Source organism: Girardinichthys multiradiatus, chromosome 21, assembly GCF_021462225.1.
Source record: "Girardinichthys multiradiatus isolate DD_20200921_A chromosome 21, DD_fGirMul_XY1, whole genome shotgun sequence".
Taxonomy (NCBI): Eukaryota; Metazoa; Chordata; class Actinopteri; order Cyprinodontiformes; family Goodeidae; genus Girardinichthys; species Girardinichthys multiradiatus.
In genome coordinates, this window is record NC_061813.1 from 10,158,921 (window position 1) to 10,174,926 (window position 16,006).

At 44.2% G+C, this 16,006-nt stretch overlaps 1 pseudogene; it reads right to left on the reverse strand.

Moving 5' to 3' along the window:
- Positions 1–431: 431 nt before the first annotated feature.
- Positions 432–16,006, reverse strand: part of LOC124858489 — a 36,134-nt pseudogene continuing 20,559 nt past the window's right edge.

Here is a 16,006-nt window from a genome sequence, read left to right on the forward strand (position 1 = left end):
GCTTCCAGGTGCCGAGTGTCGGAGAGGGAGAGGAGGGCTTCCCAAGTGTTTGGATGAACTTGTGATGATGTCACTGATGGAAACAAGATGCTTAGGATGAAAGTTTCCTGCTGAACAGAAGCAAGCGGACAAATAAATACTCTCTCATCAATGCAGATTAGACTTTTCATCTGAAGGTCTTCTCTGATGATCTGATGGAGCAGATCTGAAACACTGTAATTAGTTTTCTATGGGGCACATGACAATGTGAATAATGTTGTTTTCTTTAGATTCCAAAATGATTCTTTCAGAAGGTCATTCATTTTATTTATTTTTTATTCGGTAGCATTTCCACCATCTTCTTGTTAAATCTCTGGTTCCTGATGTTTGGAGTATCTGGAAACAACAGGTTCTGCTCAACATCCTGATACCTTTCCTACAGTCTCTGGAGGATTTCCAAGGTTTCTGCTGAGATCAGTGGGTCTCATTTAATCAAGCTGTCCTCTGATTGGCCAGGGCCAGGAGACTGATGTTTCGAACACATCCAGCAGCAAACTCCTGGAGCTTGGTGTCATCAGAGGCTGTGAGGTGGATCAGTGGCTGTGGGAGTGGAAAGGACAGACGTTACTAGCAGGAGAAACCTGGTGGACAAAGTCAACGATGAAAAGAAATCCATCATAAATAAATAAACATGTTTGAGAACATTTAGTGTCATCTTCTCACTGCTGCCAACAACCAGGGGGGGCAGCACTGATACACAGAGATCGTAAGGGGACAGTCCTAGTCTGTTCTGGTCCTCAGTGTGTGTGTGTGTGTGTGTGTGTGTGGTGTGTATCCCATCTCCAATGCTTGCCTCAGCAGAGGGCTTACAGCTGCCTGCATACATGCCTCTGCAGGTGTGATCAGATGAAGGTGTTGCAGAGCAGCTGGACATTAAAACCAGGAGCATGAACCACAGAACTCCACAGCTTCTAGGCTCCAAAGGTCAAACTCTATCCGACTGTTAGTGGCTTGAGGAACGGATCCGGTTAGATCTTATTGCAGAACTGGAGCTTTGGGCTTAGCAGAAATCTCCAACTTTGGAAGTTTATTTTCTGATGAAATAAAACTGAACATTTGGTTCAAAGAGCTGTGAAGGATGTAGAGGAAGCAGAGAGACCCAGACTAAATGAAGCTCCACTGAGTCGCTGCAGCTTCTCTTCCTGTTTTATCTGCTCTAAAATCACTGCATCATGTTTGTGGGCAGCAGTGGGTGTAACCATAGCAACAGCATCATCAATGGGGGGTAAAAATGACAAAGATGGGCAGTAGATCTCCAGCTTGACAACAAATGTGTGAGAAATATTTCACCAGACTGCAGATAAACCAGGTTCCTCAGAGAAAAGCTGGAAGGATTTTGGAGATTTTGTTCTACATGCTGATCTCTGAAACACTGCATCTAGAACCTTCAGGTTTAACATCTGACAGAACCACATGGACCACGGAGTCCTTTGGATCTTTTTAAGCCCAACAACAAAGAGTTACGTTCACAAACAGCACTTTAAAAACCTCCCTGCAGAAAGAGACTCATTTCATTATTTCTTCAGCTTTCAATCAAACATCAGAACAGTCTGTGTCCCACAAACTGAGCTGCAGCCTAAAGGTTAGTTTCCATCATGTTTGCTGCATGTTTGCCTGATCTCCACCAGCTGATCAGCTTTTCTACATGTTACATAAACTGTCCACATTAATGAGGATAACAAGCAGCCTGAGGGGCAGAGAGAAGACATTCCCAGGAATTTCAGCACAAAGATAAACAGAGACAGGAAAACAGATGGAAGATGGAGAGCAAGAGTCCAGTTCAAAATGAGAAACTAACATCCTTCTTCCTGATTATAATCACATCAGTTTGGGGAGGAAGGCGTGCACCAGGCCAACATGTCAGCTCCTCTTAATAAACTCCAGATGAAAATTATTTATGACACATTTTACAGAATTTTAGATCCCATTCATCAGAGCTCCAGCAGCAACTTTCCATCCAGTAGCTCCAGAAAACATGCAGCTCTTTAAACAAGCCTCTTCAGTGAAAACCAGGACGCCTGAGAAGTGCCAGGGTCGGTTTATTTGCCAGCCTTGTAGCGTGTTATTCAGACGGGACCAAATAAGGTCTCCTGAAGAGCAAAGCTAGGCTAAGATAAGCACGTCTCTCTTTGCAGCCTTTTTTTCTAGCTCCATCTTTCCCTCCCAGCTGGGATCTCTGGGAATATAATTCACCACTTGTTAGACATTTCCTAGACTGCAGGAACATGAACACTTGCTCAGTGTTTGAAAACTGCAGCAGGAGTTTTGGAGATGTTTCAGTGAGTCCTGACCTCCAAGCAGGGAGCTCCCCGGCCAGCTGAGGAACAGGAGGAGCAGGCTGAGCACACACAGATACATGTTAACACAAACAGAGGTGGCCTAGTGTTCAGTGAGCTCTGCTGGACTGGACCAGGCTGCAGGAGCTCAGCTTGAAGCTCCTCTGTGTCAGCTCTGACAGCTATTACAGCTCCAGACCACCTCCAAACCCATCCCAGCATTCCCATGTTTTATACTCATCTGTGGAGGCAAATAGGCCGTGTTCAGCCGGGTCAATTGGAACTTGGTGCTGGAAGTCTAGGTAAACAACATTCTCTTGTTGGACCATTTGTTCGCTACTATACCTCCCAGTGTCATCTGCTACTATATATCCCAGCATGGTCTGGTACCACAACTCCCAGCAGGAATTGCAGCAGATAGGAGGGGGCTTTGTAGCACTGATGTCACAGTGGGCTATATAAGGACACGGGAGACGCCCCACCTTTGCCTTTTCTCCCGCTGGAAGCCGAGATGTGGTTACCATGCAACGGAGGCGCATCATTCTGGAGAAGAAACCAGACGTGGGTTTTCATTAATTCTGGTATTAGAAGACCAGTAGACTTTACTTTACCGATCGAAGACATGGATTTAACATGTAACCCAAGAAAAACCCACAGAGGTTTTCCAAGGAGACAAAATCTTCCTCTTTGTTTTTGTTCCAGTCGACTGCTGACAGTCCGTCATATTTTTCCCCTTTTGCGAAAGGAGGAAGGCCAGCCGTCTTTGAATTTGTTACGGACGCGTAACAAAATCCCCCTCTTCCTCTGCCCTCTATCCTCTATCAAGGGCCTTGAGCCATAATTACAACAACAGAGGACATCTGTGATTATGATTCGTAAGTAATGATTTCTGGTTAAGAAATTAATCTTTTTCAAATTATGCTTATTGATAAATATTAATTAATCAATAATCATAATTCTTACACCCTGCAGCCTCCAGTGAGCCACAGACTGCTGAGCTGCTTTTTCTGGGTGTCCAAAGAGGAAAAGGAAAAGGAGGCAGCTTGGAAATCAGAGAGTTTTAGAGGAAAGTTTCAGGCTGAACAACATGAGGGACAGAAGCTTCAGTCAAAGGTTCTGAAACGTGTTCCTCTGTGAATCTAAATCCTGGCAGTCCAAACAAAGCTGCAGCCACAGTTCCTGTATCATCTGCTCAGCACAGCCACAAGCTGAAATCAGCTTTTCTACAAACTAAAAGGAAACCTGTGAGGCTGAACTTCCAGTTACTCCTGGTTCCACTTTTAGCTCTTTTTAGCGACTTTCCTGAAGAACAAAACATGGGAGAGAAGAACCGAATGAAAACACACCGTGCCAGGGTGAGAAGTGACCTCAGAGCAACTAAAGAGTAAACGTTTTTCTCATTTAAATTAATAAAAGCCTAAAATCCACAACAGGACCTGGCAAAAGCTTCACTTTGGAATACGTTCTGCTGAAAATAACCAATAATTACCCTTCGCATTTTGTAATTTTCAGCAATTTCCGTCACAAAGCTTTGCTTATGAAAGAGACTCTTTAACACAAACAGCTGTCTGAAGCCATCTGAATGGATTTATGGCTCCAGCAAACATTCCCCAGAGCTTTGGAGGCAACATGAAGCCCAGGAGGACGGCAGCTTGATTTAAAACACGACACAAAACGAGGCTCATCAGAAAAACGTGTGAGATACTGAGAGTGGACGTCAGATCAAACCCAGAGGATGATTTATCTCCCAGGGGTTTTGGTTGGACTTTACTTCCTCTGTGAGAAGCAGCTCCATCATTTCTGTTTGTTTTCATTATTTATCCAACAGAAGAAGAAGAAGAAAATCAAAAGAAGAAGAGATGCTTTATAAGAAACGTAAAAGATTCATTTTCTGTTTCCTACAGACAAAATAATGAGAATAAAGGTTCTCTTTGATCAAAGCAGAATAAAAACATTAAGACGGGTTTCTAAAGTAAAATTTATTCTTTTTGATGCTTTCTGTCTCCTGTGTATCTTCAGGGACTGGGTCGAACACAGTTACCTGTACTGGGGCGGCACTCACTCTTTAGAAACTGTATAGAACAACATGGTGATCATGTTCTGAGACCATGTTCTGACATCCAGCTGCAGTGAGACACGAGGCGATCCAGTCTTTTAGTGAGTCAATTAGTGATCTAATTAAAGGATAAGACAGTAAGGTTTTCCCAAAAGGCTGAAACATGAACATTTGATCCTTCATAACAAGACTTCAGTCACAGCATCATCTTAACATTGAATCTGTTTTACCGAGAGACAGAAACAGAGAGTCTGTGGAGCTGAGCATGAAAATACAGAGCTAGCTCCTTTTGGAAGACACGACGGCCTCGATGAAAAAGCTGCTGGATGGAACCCAACTGTGAAGAAAAATCTACAGGATCAGAAACAGAACCATAGTTGGGTTTCGGCTCTGAGCAGGTTCCTCATCAGTCTCTGGTCTGAAGTATATTGCTGCTGCATTCTGCCCTGAAGTCCAGGAATAGCCCTTAGCAACGGTTCCCCCCAGCTACAGCCCTTTGACCCGTGCTGCGATGGCATCTAGGGTCCAGTGTAGGATTGGCACTTTGCACACACTGAGCTGTTTGCTTTTTTCACTTCCCATGATGCCTAGAAAGTGGAGTCATGTTTCCAGCGCTGAATAAAAGCAACTTTGTTTTTGCTCCGTTGGTCAAAGGCTCTGAAAATAGTCCCAACGTTGATTACTCTGTTTTTCACACATCACTAAAACAAGGGTGGCAGGAGACCAAAGCACATTTTCCTCAATGCAGTTATGGTAAAATTAGCCTCAAAGGTGTGAAATAGACCTAAAAACTGTGGGAATGAGCAACCAATCAGGACTTAATGAGGACGCAGATATCCAGTCATAAAGGAAGTTCAGCTGACCTGAACGACTCCTTCCTCATGCATGGTGATGATGTTGTTGGGCTCTTTGGACAGTTGGTACAGGGCCATGGCTGTGCTCAGGAGGACTGACCTGTCCTTCAACTTCAGGTAACGCACCAGGTGGCCGATGGCTCCAAATTCACCAAAGGACGCCCTGTTGGTGCTCCACATGCAGCAGTGGCCGATGGCCTCGGCCAGGTTGCAGCGAAGCCTGTTATCAGTCTGCAGAGAGGAGAACAGGAACAAGTTCTTTACCATCAATATTATCCTGATCAGCTGATTTCTGAAGAAACTATAAGGAAAATACACCTAGCCTTCAGCATAAACACCATTACTGTAAACCAGACAGAACCTTAGTGTTCAGGTAGTCAAAGCTGGTCTGTTTCAGTAGCAACGTGTTCTTACTGTGTTAGTCAGCTCGGCCAGCAGGGGGACAACCCCGAGGTCAGTGAGGACCCCCAGGATCTCCTTGTCTTTGGCTAGTTTGGAGACGACAGCACCAATGCTCGTCAGAACCTCGTTGTTTGTTGACTTCAGTAAATTAACGATCAGTTCCAGTCCACCAATCAGGAAGTGGACCATTTCCCCTGCATCCTACAGTCAGAGTCACTGATTAGCTGCTGCTCAGTGAAAATCAACACAGGAGACGATGCAGAGGAGGGACAGTAATGAGGAAACAGGAGAGGAAGGCAGGTAAAGTTGAACACATTTAAAAGTCTGGATGAAGAACTGTGATCAGTCCAACCCGATCCAGCAGTTTGATCCGTTTGTTGAGCTTTCCTTCCTGCATCCTAACTTGTCCTAATGATTCTGAAACAGAGGATTTAGAGCTTTAATGGGTCATGTTAAACTTTCTACCACAGTCAGAACGCTTTGAGTTCCCGGTACCAGGCGGTACCACAGCACTCTGATCCAGTTGTGGTGAGATTTCTACCAAACGGAGAGAACCACAGAGGAAGAGCTGGCAGAGACACTGGCTTCAGCACAGCTTGGAACATCAGGTTGCTGTTTAAAGTCCCAACTCACCAGATCGCTGCCACAGAAGAACACCTCAAGGTGGCCCAGTCTGTAATGTTCTGGGCTTTGAAGATACAGCTGAAATGTCTTTAAAAGCAACAGTTATGGATAACTGGATGTAAATCACAAAGCCCGCTGCAGCCGAGTCTGTTTCAACATGGTCTACATGTCAGGAGCTGATACATGTTTCAGTGCTGCAGACCAATGAAATCAAAGGATTTTCTGCATTTTTCTATGAATCAAAGAATTTGATGAAATTCAGCAAAGATAAAAAGCAGAAGCTGATTTCCAGGTTGGCTCCACAGGTCCTGTGGGAGAACTGGATGTACTTTAGTGTTCTCCTCTCCAACAGGGAGCTCAGAGCCCAGACCGGGCCCCGGTGCAGTGTATGGGCCCTGTGATGCCGTGCCAGAGGACGAGGCGTGTGCACAGTGCAGGCTAGTGAGGGGGCTGCCAGGGCCACAGGCGGACCCCCCGAAACACAGGAAGCTTTTCCTCGGGAATACTGATGATGGCTGGCTGGGAGTCCCTGCGACAGAGAAAGCTCTCTCAAGCCACCAGCTGCTACAAACTACCCAGAATCCCTTTCATGGCCCGGATGGACCCCGGTTCCTAAGGCTGCTGCATTATGAGGCTGCACATGGAGAGACTTTTGTTGCTAACCTCTCGCTCCTCTCCTCTTACTCAGGATTAAATGAAATAGAAAACACATTATCTGCTGTGTTTGATGTTAAGCTGAAAGGAGAAAGCTGAGCTAAGAAGGGCAGAAGCACACTCTGTGGATCTTCTCTGGACCAATCAGACTTCTAGGACTTCCACAGCTCACATGTAAAGGAAAATCAACCAACCATCTAAATGTGCTTCTGCAACCAGGAGCATTAAAGACAGACCTCATCATGTGGAACTGAAAGGGCTCTGTTTATTTGATTGGAGGGATCTACTACTCTGTATTTCTGGTCATTTTACTGAATGAAATCAGTTCCAGTTAATAACCTGTAGACAGTCATTGTAGATCCTGCATAGGTCTGTGTCTGTAGAGGAGCAACAGTACTGCATGGAGCATCCAGCAGATGCATTTATGCCGCAGCTCTTTCATAAATCCACTATGGATCTGCTAACTCAAACATTTGGGTTTTTATCTTAACAAAGACTGCACCCGAGCAGCCGGGTCAGGTTCAGCTCTATTCAGCACTGCCCCGATCCAGAAACCGTGTTCATGAAGATCTCTCACAGCTGGGAGGCAGATGATCACACAAATAACGTTACATCTGTTGTTGATAACGGTAAAAGACCTGCTAATGTGTCCATGATTATAAATATATTCTGACTGAGCAGGATTGGATCAGTCGGTTCTGATTAAAGTCTTTTATGGTTTGACTTTTGATGAACTAAAACGGCTCCATGTAAACTGAGCTAATGTCTCACAAATGATGCTACAGCAAATAGTCTGGCTTTTACATTCTAGACATTCAGATATATTATTACATGCAGTGATGTCCTCATGCAATGTTAGTTAAAGTGCCTGTGGCACGCTTTTCACTCTAATGCAGATATTGAAAGGAAATATCTTAATATTTAAGAAACTGGACAGCAATTGACATCATATTAGCATTAAAGACGTGATTAAAGATAATTGTGTGACAAAATAGGCATATTTTGTTGTTAAATTCTGCAAGTCCAAAGTCACCAGGAAGTGATGTCAGAGGGTGAGTCTCCGGTCATTCATTGTATGAGCGTCAATGATAAACGGTTCAGGTAGAAGCAAAGTTGCGTTAAAAACAGCGTTAATATGGTGAAACAGTGCATAGCTGGTGGTAGCAGCAATACTTCGACAGCAGCTGTCAGTCGGCACTACTTTCCTGCAGCGAAGAGGATCAGAGCTGCCTGGATCAGAGCTGGAAAACTGAGGAGGGACAGATGGGCTGGTCACACCAAGCACAGCCAGGTTTGATCGGTGGACTTCTCGGCAAACCGCTTTGAACAACAAACCTCTGAATTCACCAGAGAAATTATGTCAGAGGTCGAGATATTTTACAGAAGAAGGAGAATGTTGAAGCAGAGGCCATAGCCACAATGCTTAATGCATCTGATATGAAAAGATCGCCAAAGAAAAGGTTGTTGTTGCTGTTGCTCAACGGATCAAGGCTCAGCAGGTAAGAACACTTCCTTGTTGCAAAAGTAAATTTAGATATCGGCAGTTATTGTTAATAATAAAAAATCTGAACTTATTATTTTTGTTAATAATAATCCGAAATTATTATTATTAATACAATAAGATAAATTACACGTGCATCTGATATATTGAAATGTTTCTCTAAATATTCTAATATAAAGTAAAATAATGACACCAGCTAGTGTCTTCAGGTCTTGATTCATCCTTTGTGTCTGCTGCTGCTGCTGCTCACACAGCCTCCGGTTGTTTCACTCAGTGGCGCATATATATATATATATACACTGCTCAAAAAAATAAAGGGAACTCTCAAATAACACATCCTAGATCTGAATGAATGAAATATTCTCATTGAATACTTTGTTCTGTACACAGTGCTGACAATAAAATCACACAAAAATCATCATTGTAAATAAAATTTATTAACCAATGGAGGCCTGGATTTGGAGTCACACACAAAATTGAAGTGGAAAAACACACTACAGGCTGATCCAACTTTGATGTAATGTCCTTAAAACAATTTAAAATGAGGCTCAGTATTGTGTGTGGCCTCCACGTGTCTGTATGACCTCCCTACAACGCCTGGGCATGCTCCTGATGAGACGGCGGATGGTCTCCTGAAGGTTCTCCTCTCAGACCTGGACAAAAGCATCCGCCAACTCCTGGACAGTCTGTGGTGCAACGTGATGTTGGTGGATGGAGCGAGACACGATGTCACAGATGTGCTCAATCGGATTCAGGTCTGGGAAACGGGCGGGCCAGTCCATAGCTTCAATGTCTTCATCTTGCAGGAAATGCTGACACACACCAGCCACACGAGGTCTAGCATTGTCCTGCATTAGGAGGAGCCCAGGGCCAACCGCCCCAGCATATGGTGTCACAAGGGATCTGAGGATCTCATCTCGGTACCTAATGGCAGTCAGGCTACCTCTGGCGAGCACATGGAGGGCCCTGCAGCCCTCCAAAGAAATGCCACCCTACACCATTACTGACCCACTGCCAAACCGGTCATGCTGAAGGATGTTGCAGGCAGCAGATCGCTCTCCACGGTGTCTCCAGACTCTGTCACGTCTGTCACATGTGCTCAGTGTGAACCTGCTTTCACCTGTGAAGAGCACAGGGCACCAGTGGTGAATTTGCCAATCCTGGTGTTCTCTGGCAAATGCCAAGCGTCCTGCATGGTGTTGGGCTGTGAGCAGAACCCACATTTGTGGACGTCGGGCCCTCATACCATCCTCGTGGAGTCGGTTTCTAACCGTTTGTGCAGACACATGCACATTTGTGGCCTGCTGGAGGTCATTTTGCAGGGCTCTGGCAGTGCTCCTCCTGTTCCTCCGTGCACAAAGGCAGAGGTAGCGGTCCTGTTGGTGGGTTGTTGCCCTCCTATGGCCTCCTCCACGTCTCCTGGTGTACTGGCCTGTCTCCTGGTAGCACCTCCAGGCTCTGGACACTACGCTGACAGATACAGCAAACCTTCTTGCCACAGCTCACATTGATGTGCCATCCTGGATGAACTGCACTACCTGAGCCACTTGTGTGGGTTGTAGAGTCTGTCTCATGCTACCACGAGTGTGAAAGCACCACCAACATTCAAAAGTGACCAAAACATCAGCCAGAAAGCATAGGTACTAACAAGTGGTCTGTGGTCCCCACCTGCAGAACCACTCCTTTATTGAGTGTGTCTTGCTAATCGGCAAAGATTTCCCCCTGTTGTCTTTTCCATTTGCACAACAGCCGTGAAATTGATTGTCAATCAGTGTTGCTTCCTAAGTGGACAGTTTGATTTCACAGAAGTTTGATTTACTTGGAGTTATATTGTGTTTTTTAAGTGTTCCCTTTATTTTTTTGAGCAGTGTATTTATATATATATATATACACACACACCTGGAACTCTGGATTTATACTGTATTAGATTTTCTTCTCCTGACTCTGCTGCGTCTCCCTGTGACAGTGACTGAAATATATCTACAGAAACATCTGATTCTTCGCTGCTGTCTGTGTTGTTGACCATTGTAGCATCAGTCAGTTTACATGCTGGGTTCCACTCTGACTTCATAAAATAACAAAACACAATCACAGTAGTCTGGAAATGCCTTTTTAGTGAAATTTATGACCATATTTCTCAACAACCATCATTTCAGTGGCATGAATTTACTTTTTAAAATATTGTATCAATGTCTCCTTTCCATAAATGTAATTGGATTTATCATGAAAATTCGGTGTCACAGGCACTTTAATGTTGGTTATGGGGATTTCTCAGACCTCAGTGCTACTAAATGCAGGTAAGATCATGTGTTTTCATGAAAGAAAATCTGTCAAACTTAGACCAACAGAAGCTCCTAATGTTCAAGTAAACATAGTCCGCCAGAATTCTGTTAGCAGTATTTCTGGTCCTGTAGTGGTTCCAGTTTCATGGTGTTTTCATTGGAGAAGTGGCTTCACAGAAGCTGCATGGTCCGCCGTGCTCTCAGCATGAACCGTGTCTCTCTGGAACTCGCAGCATGCAGAGGGAAGATTGGAGGAAATCAGACGTCACTCTACAGGATATTACTCAGTCTTTCTCCCAGTCTGTTCCTCACTTCACCAGTCCCAGTGTGCCAAGGAGGATTCTCTGCTTCATATTAGACCAAGGTTCATGTAAGCCTCCACTGATACAGCTCTGCCCCTGCTAACCTCCCAGCAGCAGCAGCAGCAGGTTAAAGGCGGATCTTTGGAGACAAGCATGGTGATATAAGCTGGCTTCTGCCTTGTGACTGAGATAACCCTTTATTGTGAAACAACACAAACTCAACAGAACTTTGTGATTCATAGATAACCTGTGTGCAGCAGAGGTGTTTAAGAGGCAAACATTCTGCATAGATGAGGAAGAATGATGGACTTTATGTCTCCAGAGACAGAAAAACTGGACTTTACGGTACCTTAGCATTCTTAATGCACGGACAAAGGGCCCATGCAGCACTAGACTGAACTTCTGCACTGGGGTTCTTTAGCAGTGACCACACCAGGCGGACTCCATCAAGCTGGTCAATGATTCTGATGGAAACACAGAGAATCATTTCATTGTAGAATTAGATCAAAGTGTAATATTTGGCTTCATCAGGCCGGCCAGCAGCAGATTTAACAACAACTACAACTAAACAGGATGGAAGCAGCAGCTGATTCCAGCTCTTTTTATTCCAACCTGTCTTCAGTCCCACTCAGGTCCATTCAGGTTCTGAAGCCCACCCACTCTCTACTCACTCAGATCATTGTCCAGAGAGATCTCAGCAGAGCTCGGGTCAGAGGTTAACTCACACACATCTGGATCTAGAGCTTCATGGATTTATAAATAGATGCTGAGACAAACTTAAACTTCATGTTTGTGCTAAAATGACGATTCCTTTCCAAATTCAACAGAACCAGAGACGGGTCGCTCTATATTTCTGAGTGACGTCAGCCTCTGAGAAGTCAAAGAACTACACCACAATGCATCTGTTGTCTGCTATAAATAACATGTGACCTGTTCCTCATGTGTGCTTCCACCAACAAGGCCCACACTGAACGCTGTCATAATGACCTAAACACTCCCTAATCACAGTATGTCAGCGACTGCAACGAGCGGACGCTCATCAGGGACGGCCTCTTCTCCATCTGTCTTCCTTCTGCACATAAATCAGTCTAGAGGGATCATAACATCAGATTCCAGTCTGCAGGGCCTCTTCAATCCAGGACCAAAAACAAACGTGAAGCTTCACATCATCCTCCCAAACAGCTCCATCTTCCCAGGGTGCAGCTATGAAACAGATCAGCGGTGAAGCTGCAGCTGACAGTGATGGATTAGAGGAGAGACCACAAACCTTGGAGGCAGTAAAAACCCAGGTTCACTCTTGTACTTCCACAGGATTCATTGGAGGAAGTGTGATGTCATTAACCACATACTGCCTACTGGTGGAGAATGAAAAACATGTGAGGATCTGATGGAAAACTGGAAAGTGATCATCAGGTTCTCAGGAGTTCTGGATGACCTGATTCAGGATGATGGTGATGATGAGAATAACTGTGGTGACCTCCTCAAGGTGGGACCAGAGAGAAGAAACCTTGTTAGGTAGCAATATATCATCTAACACTGATAATCTAACAAACATTTCTGTCAGTTCTGGGTTGGAATAAAAATCTAATGTGAGTTCTGCTAATTGCTCTGCAAACTACTCAACATGTGTGGAAACAAGCCATCGGACCAAACATCCAGAGAAAGACTGTTTGAATAAGAACTCTGTTTACAGTTGGAGGCTGACAGACTGGAAGGCCTGCTGCAAAAATGGAGACTGTGAGAGAACATAAAGAACAAGATGAACTGCTGTAATAGACGTCTCTGCATGTGTGAAGTTTACCACAGTCACCAGCTTTATTTAAACATGCTTCATTTTTATACAGCCCCAGGGTTTGTTTCTTTCCACACAAATGTAACAGAGTCATCCCACAGCAGCAGCAGCTAACTAACACTAGAAACTCACAGGTTTAGTCATATTTCTGCCCAGTGCTGATGAAGAAGCTCTTATAGTCTGTAACAGGGTTGTAAAAACCATGAGGCACAGATGGAAGCTCCACAATGCTGTGCAGCCAAACAGGCTGAGGTTAAATGAAGAGAGAAAGCCGCCGCTCTGGACTCTGATTCTCTGGGTTTTCCCACCATGGAGTGTTGGACGGGGCAGGGCTTTAGGCACGATAGTCTGAGCAGCTCAGTGACCGCATGGCTATAGTAAAACACTGAGAATGAAACCACAACCATATTTAACACAGCAGCTACAATAAACACAGCTTTTAAAATGTGTCATCAGGCTGAGGATGAAAGAGACGCCTACCTGCACAGCTCCAAATGAAAACAACAGGAGTTTTTCTGGGCACCAGCCCATGACAGGTTAATCAGACTGAGTTTAGATCCTACAATTAGTGTCATTTCCTTAGAAAAACATCTGACATCAATAAACGGCCAAGAGTGAGTTGCTAATTCCCTGATGATGGTAAATAATCACCACTAATCACATTTTAAAGGTACCTCATATGGACCTACTGTAAATATAAACAGAGCATGTGACATTGAACAGGAAGAGACAAACTTACGCCACGTTGTCCTTCTCTGTGGCACAAGCTCCCACAGCCTTTGTTACATTTACAAGCAGAGCCTGGTTAAATGACAGAGAGCACATGCATGGATCCATAAAGGAGTGTTTTAACCAGAACTGCAGGAAGAACCAACGTAATATACCTGGTTTGTTCCATTGAGCAGATTAATGAGGGCCTTGATGCCCCCACTGTTGCAGATGGTGGTCTTGTTAGCTGGTATCTGAGCAAACTGTCCCAGAGCTCCCACTACACTGACCAGGACCTCTTCAGGCTGATCAGTCAGCAGACCAATCAGGATCTCCAGAGCTTTTTTCTCCTGAAAGCTTTGGGGGAACAAGAACATGATGAGATGTTTGCATTATAATATAATTAACCTGGTTTGATTCATTTATTACATAAACTGGTCCAATAACATGGACCAAGAATCATTTCAACTGATTCTGTTGCTTTTTACAGAAAACAACCCAGAGGCCAACTTTATTAAAAGCTTCCTATGATCAGGTTTAGTATTTATGACCCATTTGTGTCACTAGAATGTGTCCAAAGCTAGATAAGGGTCAACCTGAAGTTCAGAGATGTCTGCGGCCCAGACAGACCCAGCATGTCTGGAAACAATAGGATCCACTCTACTTCAACAGCTGTTTATGAGCCAAAGAGTGCTGACCTCAGGTCAGTGAGTACAGTGAAGCTAGCAGATCACAATGAAAGTGGCTTAAACCTAGCTAAATATCTTAGCATGCTAACAATGTTGTTTTTACACGTCATAAACAGAGAAAACAATGACTTCACTAAAATGGACCAGGAAACACATCAAAGCTGTCCAGTAATTATGATGAGGCAACAATTTCTGACTCATTTGGAAAGCATGAATGTTTATTGTGACTTTAATACTAAATTCTATGAAGCTTTTGGCTTTTGAAGCTCCTGATCTTCCATGTAATCATGATTTAATCTCAGTTGGTCAGTAAATATCAGTGATTTGGCTGCCAGACTAACAAAGCATCTCCTGAACCAGACTCTGTGCAGAATTAAATTATCACCAGGTGTCTGGGTCAAAGGTGAAGATTACGTTGCCCTCGGCAACATCAGCATCTAGCTGGAACCCAGCAGTACAAACACTTTTCCCAAGGATCCTCACAGCCGTCCTTCGTCTTCACTTTGCAGAACCAAACATGGGAAACTCTTCCTCCATCTTTAACTGTGTGTTTCTGCCTGGTTTGCCTTTGCTACAGAGTAGTAAACTATAGTCAACATTCAGAAGGGAGATACTGTGGTTACACACAAACCTCAGCAACCCTCTGATGTACAGTTAAGTTCTGTGGCTGTTTTCATTCCCAGCTACGGTTGCTGGCATCATGGCCTGGAAGCTATTTTAGATGGCTAAGGTCATTTGGTTCTGGTCAGGGTCCACTGAACCTTGGCCTCTTGTTCAGAGTGAAAACGCTGCTACTGAACAGAAGAGCTGCCAATGTTAACTTTAGTCCAGTTCACCATAATGAGGAACAATGGTTTTCCTCCAGCATCTCTGAAGTATCATCTGCAGCTCACTAGTGTAGAATAATCTGGTTCTGATAAATGAGTCCAGCTGAGGTCATTGTGTTATGGCCAGAGAGACATTACACAAAGCTGCCTGGAGCAGCTCCAACCGAACCTACAGGCCTCCACACAACTGAAGGCTTCTAAAGCATCTTAGAGGAGAGAAGAACCACAGTGGAGCTTCTGTGTCAGCAGCACTTTTTCACCTTCAGTCTTTTCTTCACCAATTCATCGCTAATTCAACCAGTTATAGAGCATTAATAAATGCTTTTTTACTGTGGAGACTATGGGCTTCAGAGCAGGTCCAAGTGATATTAAGACATTTCAGGGACCCTGAGATCTCCAGCAATGATCCCAGAAACCTGACAGTCATTCATTCAATGAGGAATATAATAAACAGATCAATCTATTTGAAGTGACAGCAGAATATCAGAGCTTTGACTAACGTGGGTCAGCTCTGAGCTGCAGGGAGGTAAGGAGAAGTATCCTTTAAAGTGGACGTTATGTTCTGCTCATGGTCGGCCTGCAGCAGAGCTAAGATGGAAGGAAGCCAGGATTTGGAAGCAAACCTCCATTTCTTGACCCAAACGTTACTGCTCTGGCAAACACACTCCAAGACTTGGCAGTCTCCACTTTCCATTGCAAACTTATTGCCTCAGCTTTTGTTAAGGCCTTTTACAGCATTTCTGTGTCTAGAACACCTCTGTCCACAGACACAAGAGGCCACATCTGGACATGACTATAAATTTGCACTAAATAATGTTTCACTGTTTCTCAGTCCTCAGATTTTATTCAGAACCTTGTCCTTGGTACTGTGGGGGCCCTTTAAAAACTACAAGCCTGTGACAATGAGCTTTTTACACATTTATGTCAAGACTGGATTTATATTTCAGGGCAGCAATCGCTTCTCATTTGGATGCATTATTAATCAGGAAAAGTGTTAACA